The sequence below is a fragment of the Lissotriton helveticus genome, chromosome 8, assembly GCF_964261635.1.
Source record: "Lissotriton helveticus chromosome 8, aLisHel1.1, whole genome shotgun sequence".
Classification (NCBI taxonomy): Eukaryota; Metazoa; Chordata; class Amphibia; order Caudata; family Salamandridae; genus Lissotriton; species Lissotriton helveticus.
The window spans coordinates 1,667,899,533-1,667,923,042 of NC_136069.1; the positions used below are offsets into that span (position 1 = coordinate 1,667,899,533).

The following is a 23,510-nucleotide window of genomic DNA, read 5'->3' on the forward strand; positions in this document are numbered from 1 at the left end:
TTTTAAGTATAACATATTGGTGCTGGGGCATTCTTCCTCTGTTTGCATCTAAGAACATTCAACTTGCTTAATTTTATACTGAAGTAGCGTTAAGTGATCCTTAACTTCCATTTAATTACACCTCTTGTGCTCAATGTACATCTAATGGCTCTCCAAAGTAAAATTCACAATACATGACCAATGGGTAATCCATGCAACCAGTGTCCTCAGAGCAGCAAAATTGTGTTATGTTCAGAGAAGATGGAGAATAAGATGAAAAGGCTAGGCAACAACTGGATTAAAAGCTATGTTTTTACCCATTTCCAGAAGGAGCAGGTAAACATGCACATTAGATCTCATAAGGTGAAGATCTAGAATGTTATAGACACTTTTTGTCTGTTTCCTGTTAGAACACAGATTGGCAAACCGACAACAGGACACCGACGGATGGGAGGAATTCTCAGTCTTCTGACCTGTACACCAGACCACACTTGATTGTAGCTACATATATAACAGGTTCAAGACCCCTGAGCATACATTTTGCCCAGGTGGAATGCATGGGCAAAGTTTAGTCTTGTGTTCCTGTACGGATAAAAACCTTAAGGACATAATAATTAAACTCATTAAATGTATTCATGCATTGACATTTTTTGTGTGCTAGAACTTACACATTTTTAGAAAATTTCTCTATAAAAAGGACATTCCCAGAGTACTTACAAACTCATAGCATTAACAAATGCTCTCCAGAAAACATGGTCCGTAGGCCTTTTTCAGAACTATGTAAAACCCATATCGAGTGCACTCTGTGACCAATCACATCGATTTGACCACCAACATGGCTTGAAACATATATCTACATTATGGAACATCATGTCTGAAAGAAACAGGTTAGTGATAGATTCCTTACCTTAGAATATCCCCAGGCGTCAGGCTGGATCCGGAACGTTTTCGTCAGCAGTACCCCTGCGCATCGGTAGGCGTCGTATGTGGCTTTGCGTCTGTCGTTGGTGTCGTGATCCCCGGGATGATGTCATCGGAGTACTTAGATGCCGCCCTCGCGCGCTGACGTCAGTTCTTCTTTTTTCCGTGCCAGCGAGCGCAGATCCGTGTAGAGCAGTACTCTAGTCACTTTTTGACTAAGTTTTTGGATCTCTTTTGATCACTTTTTCGAGTCGACTTCGACTCGCAGTGCCGCTAGGGATTCCTGGTTGTAAACCTTGCGAGGCCTGTCACCACCTAATGTTGGTGACCGACCCGTCGGTGCCTTTACTGCCTCGGGCCGACCATGATGACAAGTCGTGCCCGACTGCCGGGCCTTGACCTCAAAGGTTAGACGGGAATGGTCGCGTAAGCTGCTTGAGGTCCGGCAGTCGGCTCTGTTCCGCTCGAGATCACGGTCGAGAAGGAAGTCGAGGGACCGGTCGCGGAGCCGCAGTCATCGCCGCTCGATGAGCCACCATCATTCGTCGGGCTCCAAGTCCTCCGGTAAGTCGAGGTATTCTAAAAAGAAGTCGAAGAAGAGTCATCGCTCTTCCGACTCCCCCCGATGCTAGCGTGACGCGGCCTGGGGTTCAGGCAACACCGCCCACGTGGCTCCGCCGGAGCCGCAGGCGTCGAGTCCAGCTCCATACCTGCTGGTCCCTGGGCTGCATGCGATGCCGGAGGAGATATGTGATTTCCTCGTGGCCATGAGAACTCACTTCCCTCCGTTGGACCCTGTTGAGGCGCCTTTGGGCCCGCAAGGGCTCCGGATCCGGCCCCGTTTACGTCATCGACTCCGGTTCCCCCGCCAAAGGGCACCACAGGATCCAGGCCTTGATCAGGGTTGTCGCCAGTCGACCTCACGACTCCTCTGCTGGCGCCGACCCCAATGGTGTTGCTCCCGGTGCAGTCTTCGGGTAACACCGGCCCCGGTTTCAGCCCCAGTCCGGGTGTGAAGCCGGAACGGCGCCGCTCGGCGCCGTCTCTGGCATTGATGAGTGCACACTTCACTTATGACCCGGCTCCATCATTTTTACCTGGTTTCCAGGAGATGGATGACGAGGAGGACTGGGAGGGGTCTGAAGACCCTCTGGCACAGCAGTGCCAGTTAAGCCAGGACTGGGCAGATGAACTGGGGGAGGCCAGTGGTCTGGACACTTCGCCCGATACTGGATTAATCTCTCCTCCCTCCGTGGCTTCGGAGGAGGGGGCTACTTATAGCATGGTGTAGAACAGGGCGGCCAAGGCCTTGGCTCTTGAGCTCCCTGTCGCGACCGTGAGGACTAACCTCCTCACTGAGGTCCTCAAACCGCAGGCAAGCTCCTCCGAGCCTCTATTGCCATTTAACGAATCCCTCACCGGTGTTCTGATGGGCATCTGGTCCAAGCCCTCTATAGGCCTCCCTGTGGATCGGAACGTGGCCCGACGCCACCGCCCGGCTCCGGGCACCCCTGCTTTCTGTCCACCTACCCCACCCCGAGAGTCTGGTTATCCAGGCCTCTAAGTCCCAGACCGCATTCCCGGCCGCTCATCCGGATCGGGAATCCAAAAGGTACGATCAGTTTGCGAAGAAACTGTTCTCCTCTCTGAGTTTGGGGCTGCGGTCTGTCAACACTGCCTGCCTTTTGGGCCGTTACACCCACTCTCTGTGGGATACGGTTGCGGAGGTGCTGCCACAGTGTCCGGTGGAGGTACGGACACGACACGCCCAAGCCCTGCAGATACTCGATTCGATGTGGACTTGACACCACGGACTCGCTGGGCAGGGCGATTTCCACGTCGGTGGTGATTTGTCGCCACGCCTGGCTGAGGACTGCCAACTTCTCGGGGGATGTCCAGGCCACGCTCATGGACATGCCCTTCGATGGCCGTCGCCTCTTTGGCGACAAAGCGGAGAGTGCGCTAGAGCATTTTAAGGACTCCAGGGCTACGGCCAAGTCTTTGGTCCTAGGCCAGCGCCAGCAAACTTACGATTTTCGCCCCTTTCGCGGCCAAGGAAGGGGTGCCCCCACACGTCCAGCCAGCCACAGTCCGCAGAACCAACCTCCACGCGGTCGCAGACGTGGGCACCGCCATGGTGGTTCAGGGGGACAAAGGCCTGGTCAGTCCTCATCCGCTCCCGCAGCATCTGCCTCAAAGCCTGCCTAATCCGAGCTTTCAGGCCCATTCAACACCAGTGGGGGGCAGGGTTCACCCTCACCTCCTCCACTGGTGTACCATCACGTCGGACAGGTGGGTGCTGCAAATCGTCCGAAGGGGCTACTCCCTCCCCTTCAAGGCGACCCCTCCAGCCATGCCACCGCAGTACCACCGCGTGTCGGGGGATCCCTTGCAACTTCTATAAGAGGAAGTTACGGCCCTCTTGGCCAAGGGGGCCATTGAGCGCGTTCCTGGGCCAGAAGTAGGGTGTGGTTGTTATTCCCACTACTTTCTAGTTCCCAAGAAGGGCAAAGGAGGCCTACGCCCTATCTTGGACCTCCGGAACATCAACGGCTTCCTCCGGAAGGAGAAGTTCAAGATGCTGACATTGGCTCAGGTCTTAGCTGCCCAAGACCCTGGAGACTGGATGATGGCGTTGGACTTGCAGGACGCTTATTTCCACATCCCCGTCCTATCGGCCCACCGGCGCTACCTGCCGTTCACGGTAGGCCACGAGCACTTTCAGTTTACCGTGCTCCCCTTCGGCCTTACCAGCGCCCCTCGGGTGTTCATGAAAGTGTTTGCGCAGCTCATCTGCGCAGATCAGGGGTTCCAGTCTTCCCCTATCTCAACGACTCGTTGTTGAAGGCGGGCTCTCCCCAGACAGTCATCTCCCACCTTCAGACTAAGGCCGACCTCCTGCAACTGCTGGGGTTCTCCATCAAAGTGCCGAAGTCATACCTGTGCCCCTCTCAGAGCGGTTCTGGACTCGGCGCAGTTTCGGGTTTATCCCCCGAACAGCGGGTTCGGGATATTCAGGCTCTGATTCTGATCTTTCAGCCTTTACCCTGGGTCTCGGTCAGGTTGACGCTGCGGCTCCTGGGGCTGATGGTCTCCTGCATCCTACTAGTGCATCACGCCAGTTGGCGGATGCGGGTAGTGGGACCTGAAGTTTCAGTGGGCACAGCATCAGGGCAACCTGTCCGACCACGTCCTGATCTCGGAGGGCCCTGTGAGACAGTTGCAGTGGTGGCTCACGGACCGCGATTGGGTCAGCGGCAGATCCCTCTCCCTACCCCAACCGGAGCACGTAGTAGTGACGGATGCGTCCCTCCTGGGATGGGGGGCCACATGATAGAGGCGGAGATCAGAGGCCTCTGTTCTCCGGCGGAGTCCCGGCTCCACATCAACCTTCTGGAGCTGCGGGTGATCCAGCTTGCACTGAAGGCATTCCTGCCCTCTGTCCGGGGAAGTGTAGTGCAGGTGTTCACGGACAACACCACCGCCATGTGGTACTGCAACAAACAGGGCGGGGTGGGGTCATAGACCCTTTGTCAGGAGGCTCTGCACCTCCAGACTTGGCTGGAACACCTGGCAGGTTCCCTGAACACCAGGGCAGACAAACTCAGCCGTTGCTGCATGATGGATCACGAATGGCGTCTGAACTCGGACGTGGCGCAAGGTCTCTTTCAGGAGTGGGGAGAGCCTTAGTTAGATCTATTCGCCACACAAGAGAATGTCATCAGTTCTGCGCGTTGGAATTTCCAAGGCGGCACTCGCTCATAGACGCTTTTTGTCGCGAGTGGAGGTGTGGTCTGTTGTACGCTTGTTGTACGCCTTTCCGCCTATACCACTTCTACCCAGCGTGCTGAAGAAAATCAGGCGAGACCGGGCCCAAGTCATCCTTGTGGCTCCGGACTGGGCACAAAGATACTGGTATCCCAAGCTACTCAGCATGTAAGTCGATCCCCCAATTTGTCTGCCTCTTCGGGAGGACCTTCTGTCTCAGCAGCAGGGGGCGGTCCTCCACCCGAACCTGTCCAGTCTCCACCTCCATGTGTGGAGATTGAGCGGCGACAGTTGAGGCCATTTGACTTGCCTCCTGAAGTCTGTGACGTGATTCTGGCAGCCAGGCGTCTCTCCACAAAATCGGTATACGCCTGCAGGTGGAACAAATTTGTGGCATGGTGCACAGCAAAGGCTGTGGATCCACTCTCTGCCCCCCTTTCAGAGGTTCTCCTCTTTCTTCTTTCTCTTGTCCAGCAGGGCTCTGCTCTGGGCACTATCAAAGGCTACCTCTCTGCCATTTCAGTCTTCTTGAGGCTTCCTGATCAGCCTTCTCTTTTCAAGTCCCCGGTTGTAAATAGATTCTTGAAATGCATCACACACATGTTTCCTCCTGTTCCCTTTGTGATGCCTCAGTGGGACTTAATCTTATACTAACATTTCTGATGTGTGCTCCCTCTGAGCCGCTACATAACTGTCCTCTTCGTCTGCTGACTCTTAAGACTGCATTCCTGGTTGCCATCACCTCTGCCAGGACCTCAAGGATCTCTCTTCTAAACCTCCTTTCCTCTCTGTCCATCCGGACAAGGTTGTTCTGAGGACTCGTCCTTCTTTACTGCCCAAGGTGGTTACAGCCTTTCATATCGGGCAGTCCATCACCTTGCCCACCTTCTTTCCGCCTCCGCATCCCTTGAAAGAGGAAGAGAGGCTCCACCGTCTGGACCCAAAATGTGCGTTCTCCTTCTCTCTAGACTGCACATGCCAGTTCCGGGTATATGACCAGCTCTTTGTTGGTTACGTGGGCGCTAAGAAGGGACGGGCGGTGCACAAGCAGACCATCTCTTGGTGGGTCATCTTGTGCGTCAAGGTTTGCTACTCTTTGGTGAAAAAGGAGCCTCCTGTTGGGTTGCGCGCCCATTCTACTCGGGCCACGGTGGCTACTACTGCCCTGGGTTGGGGAGTCCTCTTGCAGGACATCTGCCAGGCAGCGACGTGGGCCTCGCTGCACACGTTTGCTAGACACTACTGTCTGGACAGTTAAGTCTGGAGAGACGGCTTTTTCGGCCGTTCCGTTTTCCAGGACTTTCTGGTGTGATCTTGGTTCGCAGACCCACCACCGGGGTTGGTATTGCTGGGGTATCTATTCTAAGGTAAGGAATCTAACCTGTTTCTTTCAGAAGCACAAGTTACTTACCTTCGGTAACGATATATCTGTAAGAAACAGTAGTTAGTGTTAATTCCTTACCACCCCACCCATCCTCCCCGTTCTGCGAACCGATATCTAGGGTTAAGGTCATCCCTTTTAGGGCCCTAGTTTTTATGGCACCAGTGTCGGTTTCTATCATGACTCTGCGTTCCTGGCGCAAAAAGCTATGTAGAGAACTGTACATCACGACGCCGACGACGGACGCGGAGCTGCAGACGACGCCTACCGACGCGCAGGGGTACTGCTGACGAAAACTTTCCGGATCCAGCCTGACACCTGGGGATATTCTAAGGTAAGGAATCTAACTCTAACTACTGTTTCTTACAGATATATCGTTACCAAAGGTAAGTAACTTGTGCATTAACATCACTTTTAATATTACTTTCAGAGATGAGAATCGAGAGCCACTTTGAAACAAAACCTTTGGAGAAGTATGCAAAACTGGGATGATTGAGGGGGGTGTGAGCTCTTCTCAAGCAATACTCCAAATAAAAGGCTCCAAGAGCGGGTGGACCACGCAAATGCGTACTCAAGCCTCACAAATCTCAAGATTGGTCTTGGCTCTCTCAGGCCCTAGGGTAATACATCGAAAACCTTGAATGAAGAAAAAACCAACCACGATGCAGCACACCATCTTAATATTTGCTCTTGGAATATTCGAGGGTTAACAAAAGAGAAAATTGAACGGCTAACTACGGGCCTCCAGAAGACCCAGGACATATTTGCTCTCCAAGAAACTTGGGCCCTGGAAAACACCATCTGGGAGGATTTCACCGTTATTGAATCTCATGCTTGGGTCAGCGGACTCGATAATTCTCGCTTCGGTGCTTACTTTAATCAGGGGTTTCACTCGGCAACTCTGGGCATTAGCTTGCCTAATCTCCACAACGGCCCCATCAATTCCGGGGATGCCTGGCTCCACCTTGGGGACTCCCAGCAGGGACCATCCCACAGGGAAAGCCAGGACGGGTTCCCCAGAGTTATACAGCGCCAGGAAACCTACGGACGGGTAGCAGTGCGCTTTACAAGCTCAAATACATTTACATTTACATTTACATGCTATTCCATCTGCTGCAGGTGGCCATGCCTCCGGAGGTGTGCTGATCGCCGTGAAGAATACTCTGATCGCAAAGCTACTATTGCTTTATAAAGGCCAGGGCGATTATATTTTCATCAACATCGAGACTCAGGAATCTAACTCTAACTACTGTTTCTTACAGATATATCGTTACCAAAGGTAAGTAACTTGTGCATTAACATCACTTTTAATATTACTTTCAGAGATGAGAATCGAGAGCCACTTTGAAACAAAACCTTTGGAGAAGTATGCAAAACTGGGATGATTGAGGGGGGTGTGAGCTCTTCTCAAGCAATACTCCAAATAAAAGGCTCCAAGAGCGGGTGGACCACGCAAATGCGTACTCAAGCCTCACAAATCTCAAGATTGGTCTTGGCTCTCTCAGGCCCTAGGGTAATACATCGAAAAGGAAAAGGAAAAATTAAGACAAAAAAAAAATTAGCCTCGGTTGTGTCTACCTCCACCTCTCTAAAATACGACGAGAGGCTACACTGAGAGAAATGCTCCCTGACATAAACAACCTCGATGCTAATTTCCCAAATGATATATGGCTGATAATAGGCGACTTCAACACCAATCTAATGGAGACTGGCCCCACCCTAATTTATCAACCATCTTCAACCAACAAAATGTGGGCTATCCCGGAGATAAAATCTCAGTTCCAACGGAAGGAAGCCAAAGGGATAAAATTGGCAAGACACTTAAACCAACTAGGCCTTCGCATCCTAAATGGAAGAATCGCCTCAGATCAACCAGTGGCATATACTCATGTATCTTCCTCTCGAATGGCCACTCTGGACTACATATGGATATCAGTCACTCACTTCCAGTTGGTACGACAGTTTTTGGAAACTCCATCTTTAGAAAGTGATCATGCAATTTTAACGTGCAAAATTGATCTTTGCCATTCCCATCGCCCGAATATTCCTTTAATTGGAAACGAATCTAACTTACAGATTGTAAGAAAATTGAGATGGTCCGAGGACAATCAGGAAATAATAGAAGCGAAGGTGGACGATCTATTGACCAAATGGAATCCAGATGGCAGTAATCATTTAAAAGCATCCTCATGGGAAATCATTGTGACTGATTTCAGAGAACAACTAGCCACAAAGCTAACAAAAAGTCTAGACAAAGGCCTTCCGGCCTCATCTACCATCTTAGAGCAAAAGCAACTTATAATTACCACCAAAAATAAACTAAATAGGCTACAGCGAAATCATGCTAATTATGAAAGTGCATATAAATCTCTGCGGGGTGAAATATCAGCTACCCGTAAAGAACATAGAAAGGCTAGGTTTATCCTTAGGAAAATGGAGGAAGAACACCACTGGGCAGCGGCCCACGAGATCATAAAATCAAAGGACCAAAGAAAATTCTGGAGCTGGGTAAACAAGGCTACTAAAACTGCGAAACCTCCCAGTGCAACTAACATCTCACCCGACGACTGGGAGGCTTATGTCAAAGTACTTTATACAGAACCGAATGGCACTAACTGTAATAGCCTTCCCATCCTTAAGCACACTAATTCCCACGATGATACGAGGCCAACTGCTAAGATAACCCCAAACCAAGTAGCGCTAATAATAAAGAAAATGCGTTCTGGGGGTGCCCCAGGACCAAACGGGATCCCCACTCAAGTATATAAAGCCTCTCCCCAGAAATGGGCTTTGATGGTGGCTCCCCTTTTTGAGACAGCAATACTGGGTGGCCCTATACCGGTTTCTTGGCGAGGATCGTTACTTGTTCCCATCCATAAAAAAGGCTCACGCTCCAGCCCCGACAACTATCGAATGATAGCCCTCCTCGATGTAGACGGGAAGGCATATGCAAGTGTCCTTTTATCAGAACTAACAACTTGGGTGGAAAACTGCAACTTAATTCCATTTACACAAACTGGCTTCCAAAGCGGTTGCCACATTGAAGATAATTTGATCTGCTTAGCCCACATGATGGAGACCGCACTAGCTACGAAAGGTAAATCACTATACTTGGGCTTCATTGACTTTTGGAAAGCCTTCGATAGCGTGATTCAGCCCAAACTCTGGGAAAAATTGACAAAATGGGGCATCCCCCAACCTTTACTGAAAGCATTAATACCTCTACAGACAGATACCTGGGTTAAAATAAGAGTCACCTCGAGATGGTCCTCAACTGATAAAATCTACACCAACAGAGGCCTAAAGCAAGGATGTATCCTTGCACCCTTACTCTTCAATTTGTATCTTGCAGACCTTCCTGAATGACTGGCCCGCTGTCGAGCCTTCCCTCCGAGAATCGTCCTAACAAAAATCCAAACCTTGCAATACGCTGACGACACTATTTTGCTCGATCAAACCCAGGTGGGTCTTCAAAGACTTTTCAATTCCCTAGTCCTGTATTGCAACACCAACATACTAGAGATCAACGCTACCAAAACCAAAGTAATGGCAGTCTCTTCCTCGAAAACAAAAAAGAGCACTTGGTTCATTGAGGGGAAGGCATTGGAATCAATCACCGCATATAAATATCTGGGTGTCTGGATAGACCACAAAGGGAGACCGACCACGCACATAAGTGCAATGCAGGGCGTTGCTCGGAGCCTGGAGGGGGCTTTTATAAGAACAAAGAGAGCCCTCCACTCCCCGGATTTTGCCCCACTAATAAGGCTGATAGGCGCAAAACGCTTCCCGACAATAGCCTTCGGTCCTATAACCTATAAACACAAAATGACCAGCTGGCTAGATAGAGCTCAGTCAGCATGTTTTCGCAGAGTATTCCAACTGCCAAACTCGACTTCTCATGCCCAAATCCGAAAGGAATTCTCCCTGTTTTCCCAACACTGGATTATGAGTGCAAGATTCATTGCTTATAGTCTAAAAACAAAACTAGCCAGTTCTCACACTTTAAAGAGCTGCATATGGTCATTGTTCAACAATCCCGGCACATCCTGGAATAAATACTTGACTCTAAAGGCTCAGGATATATGGTCAATATCGCTACCCATAGAGGCGAAATCCAAACTGTTGACTAAACAAGCAAAAATTCTTTCCTATGACCATGACGCACAATCAGTGTTAAAGCTCTCTCACAGCAGCTGGGCCTCTAAACTCTACGCTCCAAAAACATTACCGCTCTACCTTTCATCGCCCATGAAACCTTACACAAAACACCAACTAATGAGACTACGTTTTGGCTTAATCCCACTGATGGCATATAAGTTCGGTCAAGGATACAAGAAAGCTGCCCCCACACAATGCCGCTTCTGCAAACAAGAGGAGGAAAATTTTATTCACATCTTGTGCATTTGCAGTCGTTTACTAGTCCAACGACCTTTTTGACTTCGTCCGATTTGGCTTTCTCTTAACACCAGGACATGCCAAGAAGCACTGGAAGTATGTATGAGGGGCGACTCATCCCAGATGGAGACTCCCTTTGTAAAATTTATGTCTGAAATTAAATCGTTGCTGCCATTAGACGACCAAGAATGAACTTTAATTCCCAAAAACAATTTTCTCTTTCCAATGTGCTTACTGTTTTTATTGGTATTTGACTAGTGTTTTTTTTTTCTTAAAATTTTAATCAGTGTCTGTATAAATTGCAATGATTTTAATTAATTATGCAAATAAAACTCTTACTTACTCTCAAGCAACAGCCACAAAATTATATTATGCCAAACTGAAAAGATTCCAATCAGTCGAAGCGGAGATATGCATTTTTAAAGTTTAAAGTGAAGAATAGTACCAAAAATAAAAAGGGCTGGTATCTGGTCACGCAAGATTGGGTCAAAGTCAAAAGTTAAGGCCAACCACAAGGATTCCTCCTGCAGGCACCAAATGGTTAGGAGAAAATGGCAACTTTCTAAAAGTGGCATTTTGGAAATGTGAATTAACACCTACGCAGCGGAGTAAATCCCCCGCTGTGCTGGGGGGCGTGCACAGCACCCCGGTGCTCAGCTCGTCACGCAGCACTGTGGCGCTGTGCTCATGACGAGCTGAGCTCGTCGTGACCGCGCCCGTTTTTCAGAACATTCAGCACAGCGGGGGAATTAGCCCCACGAGCACCGTGCCTCATGACGGGCTGAGCTCGTTATGAGCACGAAAGAGGTTAAAATCAGACTTTACCATTAAAGAGGATTTTAAATTACAATTCCTTAGAGAACAAACATGACATTTCTACAAGTTCCCAATCAAAAGTTATCGGTTATTAAATATAATAAGGTAACCAAATGGTATCCTACGGCAGAGGTAGACATTACAGTAGTGAAAAACGTTTCACTAACAAGACATGTAAAACTTAAGAGTACATGTCCAACCTTTTAAATACACTGCACGCTATTTAATGACTATTTAGGGACTACCTTAGGAGAAACTAATATATGTATTAAAAAAAAGGTTGAAGTCTGCAAAGGGGATATTTTTAGTCAAATTGCACATTCCTGGGCTGGGGCAAACCCAACAGGAGTTTACAATTTCACTAAGACTCTTAAGTGGTGCCCTACCCCCTTAAGTTAGTAGGCCCCTCTTTATTTTACATATTTAAAGGGGGCATACTCCAATGGCCCAGTGACATGTTTGAAAGAACTACTTAGGTGGTGGGGTAATACGTTCTACATTAGGTGGTGGGGTAATAAGTTCTCCAGTGCCTGGCTACATGTAGTCCCACTTTAATAGGGCCTTATAAGTAAATTAAATGTGCCAATTGGGTGTAAACCATGTTTAGGGGAGTGAGCACAAGCACTGGTTAGCAGTAGTAAAGTACACAGAGTCCTTAGGCCAAGAGGGAGAAGGCAGACAGTTTGGGGGCAGACCATTCTAAGTCTGACAGGTCTTATATGTGTCTGCCCAAGCTGAAAGTGGGAATAACTACCCAACCTCATGAGAATTGTCATCACTAAGGCAGACGTGTCTAGACAGACCATCAGCACTGAAGCGGTCTAACTCAGGCTGTGTTCCACAGTAAAGTCCATTCCCTTTAGGGAGATGGACCACCTCAACAGTTTGGGATTGCCAACCCTCATTTGCATGAGCTATCTGAGGGGCCTGTGGTCTGTCTGAATTTGGAAATAAGTCCCAAACAGATATGGTATGAGCTTTATCAGTGCCCGGACCACAGCAAAGGCTTCTCTCTCATAAGCACTCCACCTCTGTTCCCTGGGAGTAACTTCCTACTAATGAAGGGTACAGGTTTGTCTAGGCTGTGATAACACTGTCCCTAAGCCATGCTCTGAAGCATCAGTCTGCACTGTAAACTGCTTGGAAACGTCAGGGGCCTTAAGGACGGGCGCTGTCCACATGGACTTCTTGAGGGTGTCAAAAGCTTTCTGGTAGGGCTCTGTCCAGATCACCTTCTTGGGCTGCTTCTTAGAAGTCAGGTCAGTCAGTCATAGCCGTTAACAGATACTTTAATAAATTCCCAGTGTGGCTCAAGAAGGCCCTCACTTGTGTTTGAGTTTTTGGGGCTTCTGCGGCCAGGACAGCCTGTATCTTGTCTTGGAGAGGCTGCAGCTTGCCCCCACTCCTGAGGTGTCCCTGTACACCACAGTACACTATCCTATCTGGCCCTTGCTGGTCTTGATAGTCAGGTCTATTTCTATTTCAAAGCCTGGAGCAGCTTGTGGAGGTGAAACAGGTGTTCCTCCTAGCTGGAGCTGAAGACAGCTGGATCATTGATATAATATTGATGCATAAAATATCAAAACACAAAAATATCGGAAATGAAATATCGAAACACAAATTATCGAAAATGAAATATCAATATAAAAAATATCAACTCCCTATACTTAACAATAAAAATCACAAATATCTAGTACATAAACATTGTTGTTAAAAATATAAATTTTTGCATGTATTGAAAACGAAAATATCGGAAGCAAAAATATTGTTACCTTTCAATAAACATGGTGGTTAAGAAGCTAAGCAGGGAGGTAACATCTTGTGGTGTGGCTCCAGCCATTCGCTCAAGCACTTTATGTGACTCCCTGCCAGTGCCACATCACATTGAAGCAAACCTCATCCGTCAAACGTATCAAGTTAAGGTTTAAGTGCTCTGTTTGCTTCCTGCATTAGTGTTATTTACTTGATTTCTTCTTACAGCTGAGCTTGTTCATGAAATTTCTGTTCTAATGCGTTGTGTGTAAAGCGCTGGGAGTGCACTCTGAGTTTTATGTATTTATTGAACACGCACTGATCCAGTCTGTATTAGTTTCTAAAGGGAGCTATAGACTAATTCTCATCGACCTCCAGTTCCCGTCTGCAGCTATCTCATATATTGCATTCTGCACTTTGTTTTTAAATCACCTGGAGTAATTTGCCTGCATTTACGCTATTGATTAATGTAATATGTATTGAAGATTTTCTGTTATGAATTTTTTATGTTGTCCATGATGTCATGATTTTAGGTAACTTGAGCTTAACTAAGTTTTAGCTTCTAAAGGGATTCATAGGCCCCTGCACCTATCTCCGATTGACAAACGTATGCTTTTTTTTAACATCTAATGGAGCAGCTTGTCTGCCTCTGTGCTATTGTTTATTCTAAAGTGTATTGTAGTTTTGGTTATGAATTTCTAATGTTGTCTATGTTGTTAGGATTTTAAGTAACTTGAGACAAACCATGTGTTACTTTCTAAAGGGAACAATATGCAGTTGGCAAACATCTGCTGCTAGTTCATATACTGCACTAGAGCAATTTGTTTTTGTCATCCACTGGAGCAGTTTTTTTTGTCATCCACTGGAGCAGTTTGTTTTTATCACCCACTGGAGCAGTTTGTTTTTATCACCCACTGAAGCCGTTAGTTTTTATCACCCACTAGAGCAGTTTGTCTGCACCTGCATTGTTGATAAATCTAAATGTTTTGAAGGCATTTGATATGAAAACAATTTTTATGTTGTTCAAGCTACTATTGGCTATGATGATTTTAGGTAAGCAAACAATAATATAAATATATTTCACACAACCTACTTCAGTTCAATGCTGTAAAGCAAAGTTGGGGGAGGCCTGCCCACATAAAAAACATGAATGGCTGTACACACACCTCACTGTTCAGAGTACATACTCCTACGGTCCCCATTCACCAAAATGCAGCAGGCCTTCTGAGTGAGGCTGTCAATCTGTATCGACAGGACGCGTTCTCCACGCTGAAAATCCCTGGATTTCCTCGCGCCGATGCATCGTCCTCCTCCACAAATCATGTCTGTAATAACTCATCCCTGGGTGCAATCTGAGTTCTCACTGATATCGCCTCACGCCTCCACTTTCCACTTCGGTGATACCCGGCAGCCCGGAACGACTGGTTTGTGTGCAGAAGCGTCACCGCAACACTGCATAAATATTTCACACTAACCTACTTCCTCAGAACAAGAAGAGGGCACACACATGAGGTAAGTAAAATCTGCAGCATATCTTTATTGTCATGGGCCTCCCATGACTCAGCACAGAAGAGAGACGCGTTTCAATATAAGAGATGCCATGTTAAAACTGCATTTAAATACCAAGAGATGCTAGACATAGACAAAATACTTGATTTCAATGCGCAGTGAGTCGGTCCCATCAGTGATTTATTTAGTTATCTACTCCTTTTTTAGAGAATCAAACACTTTCAAATGCATACATAATTATCAAAGTCTGCAAATATATATATATATATATTCACTGAAAAAACCATAGGTTATAGACCATATATAGTTAGGAATTAGCATTTAGAAAACCTTATTTTACTCACACAAAACCATTGAAATTCCATATATAGTTAGTTGCACTAACTATATATCGCGCACCCACAATCCACTGCTGATGATGTCACATATTACATCATTCATGACATGGTCAGTGACATCACTGATGACATCTCAAATGACATCACTGATGACATCACTAATGACATCTCAAATGACATCACTGATGACATCATGACACACCAATACCAGTTACTACATACGCACTCACTGATTCCTACGTCTACACACACATTCACTCATTCACCCATACAATCACTCATACATACAGTCACTCATTATTACAACACTATCATATGCACTCATACACCTATGCAGACAGTCACACACTGCCACTCATCCATGGAGTTACTCACACACCAAGTCAGTCCTGTAAAGAATCAATCACACTTCCATTTCTTCATCTATACAGTTAAACACAGAACACCATACTTCAGTGACATCACTGATGACATCACTAATGACATCTGAAATGACATCACTGATGACATCTCAAATGACATCACTGATGACATCATGACACACCAATACCAGTTACTACATACGCACTCACTGATTCGTACGTCTACACACACATTCACTCATTCACCCATACAATTACTCATACATACAGTCAGTTATTATTAGAACACTATCATATGCACTCATACACCTAGTCAGTCCTGTGAAGAATCAATCACACTTCGATTTCCTCATCTATAGTTAAACACAGAACACCATACTTTTCACACATATACTAACACATACTTACTCTCTTATACAATCACTGATACAAGTACACATTGATATGCACAGAGTCACACACCTCCCAGCCAGCCACACACACACTCAGTCTTCCATACATCCACTCATTCTTCAATATGTAAAACGTATTTAAACTTTACAAAAACACACAGACACTAGATGATGTCATCAGTGATGTCATTTGAGATGTCATCAGTGATGTCATCAGTGATGTCACTGACCATGTCATGAATGATGTAATATGTGACATCATCAGCAGTGGATTGCGGGTGCGCGATATATAGTTAGTGCAACTAACTATATATGGAATTTCAATGGTTTTGTGTAAGTAAAATAAGGTTTTCTAAATGCTAATTCCTAACTATATATGGTCTATAACCTATGGTTTTTCAGTGAATTTTCAAGGTTTTGTAAATGCTAATTCCTAACTATATATGGTCTATAACCTATGGTTTTTTCTGTGAATTTCATTGGTTTTTTAACAGCTAATATCTGTAGCTGTAAAATGTATTCTTCTTTAAATCCAAAAATATATTTTATATGTTTATGAATAATTTTTTTTTTAAATATTTTTTTTTCTTCGTTCCCGCTTCGCGAATCGGGAAGCTTCCCGTTAGCTGACCTTGATGCCGCGAAATAGACCGCGAGCCGGTAAACGTTTCTTTACCGCAAGTGCCGCGTTAGAAAACAACATCGTGACGCCTCCCGTCCGCATGACGTTTCACGTTCTCGCGTGATACGTCATATGACGTGCTACGTTAGCGAACTGGTACGCGAAGCGAGTCGCAAAGCGCAGGTTTCTGGAAGCAAATCGGGAGGCCCTGCAAAGCGCTTAACGTAAACACAGCAAGTCATGTGACTTGGTAATAACACTTTTCATTGGTTCATTTCACTTTTGGTTTCCTAATGATGTAAGACTAGGTCATATAATCTAAAATGAACACTTTTGATTGGTTGAGAACTCTTGTTTTTCCCAAATGATGAAAATCCCTCCTTCTTTCCTCACTCTGACTTTCATCATTGTGAGAGAAAGACCCTTTGTGATCACTGAGCAATGGCTTCTTTAGTAGCTTCAGCTGGTGCTTCCCCACCACCTCCACCACCTCCAAGGAAGAGTGGACCACCTGCTCAAGTTATAATTCAACAAGAAGAGGAAGAAGAGGAACAGAACGACGAGCACGAAGAGAGGCAGTTTTTGCCTGATCAGCCCAGGACGTCTCACCGGAAAGAAAACTTCATTTGGCAATTTTTTAAAATTCCCAAAGGTCAGAAAAAAGTAAATGCAAGATACGTAACTTGCCTTATATGTCAAGATAGACTGTCCAGAGGAACCGAGAAAAAATACAGTTTCGGAAACTACACAATGCATCGCCATATGACTAGGTGGCATCCTAACAACTACAGTGCTGCACAGTTTCGGAACGACCTAGATAATCTCCCTATTATGGCCAGAAGATCTGTTGTACCGGAAGTAACGGGACCAGAGGGCAGGGAGATGGTGCCAAATATACAAATGAGATTTGGTGAAGTAAAACACATCTGCGTATATTGCGATGGATTCATTTGCTACGGAGAAAGAAGCATCACTCTGATCAACAGAGCTATTGACTATCATATGCAAGTTTGTACGAAACGCCCAAAATAATAAATACTTCTTTTTTTGTTTTGTTGCTCCTGTTGAGCCCTTTACAATGAATCGTTTTCATTGCCCCCTCCAAGAAAAACCCAAAAAAATATAAAACTGTTCAGAAAAATTCAAAAAAAGTAAAAAAATGTTCCGAAAAATAATTAAAAAAATATAAAACAACAAAAACAATAAAAAAAAAAGTTCTTTTCAGAACTATCTCCCCGTTATTAAAAAATTGGTACAATATTTGGAACTGTGCCAACCTCTATTTCTCTTAGTTCGCTTCCCAGTTCGCTCGCCGGTACGCGAACCGGAAGCGAACCAAAAACAGTAAGTATAAGGGAAGGAAACAGACACTTATGTTAAAAGAAAGACAGCTATAGGGGAGTAAACTAGAGATACTATTACCCGTAATCCACTGCTGATGATGTCACATATTACATCATTCATGACATGCTCAGTGACATCATCAGCAGAGGATTGCGGGTTTTTTGGCAACGTGCCTTATCCACGGTTTAATAACGCTGCCTTTTGCTTTATATAAGTTTTCAAATTGTATGAAATATATACCAATAGGTCGTTATGAACCTTTAGGTAGTGCTTTTCTTCATGAGGTCTGGTCGCTTCCATACACATACAGATGTTTCAAAGATGATCAAGAAGTTTATCTGAATGGAGAGGAATGCACTGAGACGCCAGATCATTCACTAATGTGTAGGCACATACAGTTACACGGTTCATGCAACAAACACCGACCAAATATGGCTTGCGTGTTGCAAGGCACGCCAGTTCCTGCTATCATCCCCACGTTCAAGTTGTTGGAAAATGGTAGTTATTTGATGCTCAATAATGAAGATTGTTCTGAGTTAATTAAAAGTATTCCTTTTATCGTAACAGTAAGTGAACGGGTTATTTGCTGCAGAAATGTTCTATTTCCTCCCACACATGAACATAGGGAGTTTTCAATTTGGCCACAAATACCAACCTTGGGACAGATTTCAACGGCATGGCAAGAATAAGAGCTCTTTTGTCTCAGAGAGAGGTGGCCTTGAGTTCGGCCCGTGAAACTTTCGTGCTTCACATAGCGAACACCCGTACAGAGGTGCAGACCCTTTTCAATTCAGATTTGCCTTTCAATTTCAGCAAGATGGTTCCGACTATCTTTAACGCATCCTCCACAAAGGCCCTGGCGCACTTTTTTAAAGTTGTTACCAGTGGTCTCGTGACTTCATTTGAGAAAATCTTTGGAGTCATCCCTGCTTCCTTTCATTCTATTTTCTCCACTCTGGTTCGTGGATTGGCATTTTTACTTGCATTACCAGCGGACGCTCTTGTGCTTTTTTACATTTTTAAATATGGATGTCCCTCCTATGCAACCTCCCACCCTGCAGCTGCTGACACTGTTCCGCAATCGCATGCTAGAATATTATGGCACAATGCCGTTGGCGATATTAAGCACGGCATATGGATTATCTTTTCGATTCTCCTACTTCACCTGTGTCCAGCCTGTATTTCACTGCCTGACCTGTGATTTCGATTGGGCCATTGATTTGTGTCTCTGCGGACCGGTTTCTCCTGACGTCGACTTTAATCAGCTGATGACTCCTATCATTACTCACGAGTTGGTTTGTCCTGGCGAAAGGATTATGGCTGTGGCATTGATGCATGGACTACTTGGTCCCTGGAATTTACTGGCGGCAGCACAGTCTTTCTTGGAACAGAGCTTTCTTGAAAACCCACCGAGCTGTCCTCTGATGGTGATAGAGGATCCGGTGCTGGGAGAGCACGTATGTTCTTTTCCGCTTTTAAATTGGATGGCTGAACTGTTTTCGGATGAAGACGGTGACTTCCTATTGGAGGCTGTTGCAGCTTATTTTGCATACACAGTTATGTCATAGACCTTTTTCATGTTTGATATGCTGAGTACTAGCATTTCATTGACAATTCATTGACTTATTTGTCAAGTTTTTATTATTTACCTTGCCTATTGGCTTAAGACTCGATAAAGTACTTGGTTGTTTTATTTTTCTTTAGCATTAAATTTTCCTAGTTTTTAATGCTTTACCTTGCGGACCGTCCACATATAAACTTGCAATCTGCTCTCATGAGATGGCACTTCTATTATCTTATTCAGTTCGTTTCCGGATCATGGGGAGGTGTCATCTAGGTCCTGGATATCTTTACACCGTGTTAAGTTAGCATGGGCTCATTACCGGTTTAAACGCCATTTTTCCTTTTTTGCAACTTCTGCACACGACACTTAGTTGTTGCTTTAGCTTTCCACCTAGTAGTTCATCGTGGTTTACATGAGAATAATATGTTATTGCTCTACTATCTGCTTTGCTTGTTAAACTATATCTGTACAGCGAGTGCTAAAGTTTCAAGAACAACACGATACAGAATTGTTATGAGGTCTGATCTCCACGACTTCATACTCATAACATAAGTGCAACTTCTGCCAATTCTGGGCATGAGGCGGGTTTTATATTGCTTTGCCGAACACACATACACAACAGTTGATGCGGTTCACATGAAGAGAGAGCTGGTGTATGCTGATGTGATTCCTTCAAATCTAAGACACTAAAGTATGGGCACGCCCTAAACCAACACAAAGAGACCTTCTTAGCAAATAATATAATATGTGTATTAGGGAGGGTGAGATATAAGCAGCCGCGGGCCGTGGAGGGAGTTACGGTGAGGCAGGGAGGCGGGGAGGGGGAGAAGCAGGGTGGAGCCCTCTCTACCTTGCCCCTCCCCCTCCCCGCCCCACCGTAACTCCCTCCACGGCCCGCGGCTGCTTATAAGTGTTGCTAACTCTTATTCATTTACAGCATGTTAACATACTGTCACCATTCGCTTTTTATGTACTAGTAACTATGCTGGTAATTTTGCTACTGATAATATGTGTACTTGTATTCTCCACCCTGCTTCTCCCCCTCCCCGCCTCCCTGCCTCACCGTAACTCCCTCCACGGCCCGCGGCTGCTTATAAGTGTTGCTAACTCTTATTCATTTACAGCATGTTAACATACTATCACCATTCGCTTTTTATGTACTAGTAACTATGCTGGTAATTTTGCTACTGATAATATGTGTACTTGTATTATCTAAGATACTACGCCTGAGAAGACGGCATTAGTAAATAAACATTTCAAATACACATGTGTTCTTCTTAACTCCATGTTCTGGTTTCTAAGAAATATATAACGACCGACTGTTCATGAGTTCCACGTATCCTGAGGTACTATAAGTTCATATTCTGGATTGTCTAAACATTGAGAGTTTGTTATATCCAATGTGACACTGTACCTAGCTTGCTAAGGAGTTTTTGATTACTAACGTGAGTTTTGGGACACCCTAATTCGCCGAGGTTCCAATCCTCTGTCCACAGTTCTGTGTGAGAACAGAAACCCTGCGACAGGGGCACCCCCGACCCTTGCTGGAGCTTCATCACACTTGCGATACAACTCCAGCAATGCGCCACCTTTACGGCACAGATACATCACGCATCTGTGCTGTTTTTTCCCCATGATGCGCCGCATTGTAAATGCAGCACACCATAGGTGACGGAACAGCGGCACAGAATGACTAACACATCCCTGGTGATGCGCCAGTCATCATAAATGTATCCCTATGCTTCTTATCTTGTTAGAGATGAACCGCCATATGTATCATCAAAGTTTTTTGCATTTCCTAAATAGCGAACTTTAAGGAATAAATAGCGATTCTTTACCATTCCTAGTTTGCGATTAGCTATTTGCTAATTACAAATTACCCATTCATTTCCTTCATTTCCATAGGGCGGTTGGACTCACTTTTAGCTCGAACGGCTGAATGGATTTCCACGAAACTTGGCAAAATTGTAGGGACTGGTAGCCCGATGTGCCTTTGCTATGTCTCAAGATATATGCTCCAGTGGTTTTTACGAAAATGAACTTTGAAAAATATATATTGGGCTACATTGGCCTATATATATGTTGGAGCCCAAATGTAGCCCAATGAAGCCCAATGTAGCCCAATGTAGCCCAAAGATGGCCGCCAGACACACAAAAAAACAAATGTAGCCCAAATATCAGCCAGATGTAGCCCAACTATAGCCCAGTGACAGAATGACCAATCAGCTTCGCAAACCTCCGTTACGCGAAGCGGAGCGCTGTTACAGATATATATCTTTTTTTGAACGTTGATTTCTCAAAATCCACTGGAGCACATATATTGAGACCTAGCAAAGGCACATCGGGCTACCAGTCCCTAATATTTTGCCAAGTTTCGTGCAAATCCATTCAGCCGTTCGATTATTATTATTATTTTTTTTTTTTGCCCCGCGGGGCCCTTTTAAAACCTCCACATCAAACCTAGGGGGTCAGCGAGGATCTACTATGCCCCCTTATAGTTATTTCCCCCTTTGTTTTGACCTCCTCTTGTCTCTCGATCCTACCGAGAGACAAGATGGCGGCCGCTACGGACTTTTTGGAATGTTGACAGACGCCGGAGAACCAATCAGCTTCGCTTCACAAAGCTCCGTTGCGCGAAAAGTACGCGTCCTGGGACGCTGCCAGGTCCGCTGTTACAGATATATATCTTTTTTTAAACGTTAATTTCTCAAAATCCACTGGAGCACATATATTGAGACCTACAAAAGGCACATCGGGCTACCAGTCCCTACAATTTTGCCAAGTTTCGTGCAAATCCATTCAGCCGTTCGGGCTAAAAGTGAGGCCAACCGCCCTATGGAAAACTCAATGTTAAAAACACGTTTTGGGACCCCCCTTTTTTCTCGGCCCCCCCCTTGACGAACCCCCCCCAAATTTTCAAGGGCTGCTCAGAAACAAAATGTGCCATTTTCCTGAAAATTTCAGCCAATTCCGTCCACAAACGCCAAAGTTATTAGACATAGAATTTTCAAAAATCCCATAGAGAAAAAATCCTAACTATATATACCTACTGGCGACCGCCAGTAGGTAATGTATACATACACACATGGAAGTTTTTTGCCAGTGTGGATAAATAAATATATATATATTGCAGCATGGCCTCTTTCTGCTCCTCTGTTGGTTCTTTGTGCACATCTCTTGCTTGTTTCTGCACCTTTCTTCGACTTTCTTGACTTCTGTTGCATCTTTCAGCATTTCTCTTGCTTCTTTCTGCGCCTTTCTTCCTCTTTCTGCACATGTCCTAACTTTATAGTTAGAATTAGCATTTAAAAAACCTTTCAAACTCACAGAAAAAAAACACAGGTTTCAGGGACGTTATAGTTAGAAATTAGCATTTAAAAAACCTTTGAAATTCACTGAAAAAAACATAGGTTTCAGGGATGTTATAGTAAGAAATTAGCATTTAAAAAACCTTAGAAATTCACTGAAAAAACCATAGGTTTCAGGGACGTTATAGTTAGTTGGACATTTCACTCGTACAAAATCAGAGAAATTCAGCCTTTATAGTTAGTAGACCTAACTATAACTTGCGCCCCCGCAATGCACTGCTGATGACGCTATATATTACATCACTCATGACATGGTCAGTGGCATCACTGATAACATCTCAAATGACATCACTGATGACTTCATCTAGTCACTGTGTGTTTCTATAAAGTTTAAATATGTTTTATATATATGCCAAGGTGTATTGAAGAATGAGTGGGTGTGTAAGTGTCCGGGTGGAGAATATAATAGGTGTGTGACTGACTGTGTAATTAGGTGATTGATTGTATCTTACTGAATGCATGGGTTAGTGACTAAACTGTGTGAATGTCTGTATAATTCTGTCTGTTGTTGTGTAAGCTGCTGCATGGGTTGGTGAGTAGCTACATGAGTGTCTGTAAGGGTTATTTATTGGTTGCATGAGTATCTGTATGGGTGCCTCAGTGTTTGTGTGGATGGGTGGGGGTGTGACTTTCTGCATATATATGTGAGTGGATGATTCACTGGGTGTATGGGTTCAAGAGTGCATGTGGAAATAGCTGTATGGGTGGGTGAGTGTGTGCATGGGTGTGTTGGAGAGTGAATGGATGTCTCAGTGGCATTATGTGTGAGTAACTACATATGTGAAAGGCAGTATATTTGAGTGTTGAAGTATATAAATGACTATATGTGAGAGTGAGTTATTGTGAGAGTGGCTGTATAAATGAGTGTGTGCTTGTGTCAGTGATTGTATAAGAGATTGAGTATATGTTAGTATCTGTATGAATAGGTTAGGGAGTGAAGGTATAACTGAATAGGTGAGTAAATGGCAGTGTTATTGATTCTTTACATGACTGGCT

The 23,510-nt window shown here is 45.1% G+C and overlaps 1 protein-coding gene across 1 annotated transcript in view; it reads left to right on the forward strand.

The window, feature by feature from the left end:
• The window catches only part of LOC144774080 (transient receptor potential cation channel subfamily M member 2-like), a 358,014-nt gene that overhangs the window by 160,290 nt on the left and 174,214 nt on the right, over positions 1-23,510 (forward strand). The window lies entirely within an intron of this gene.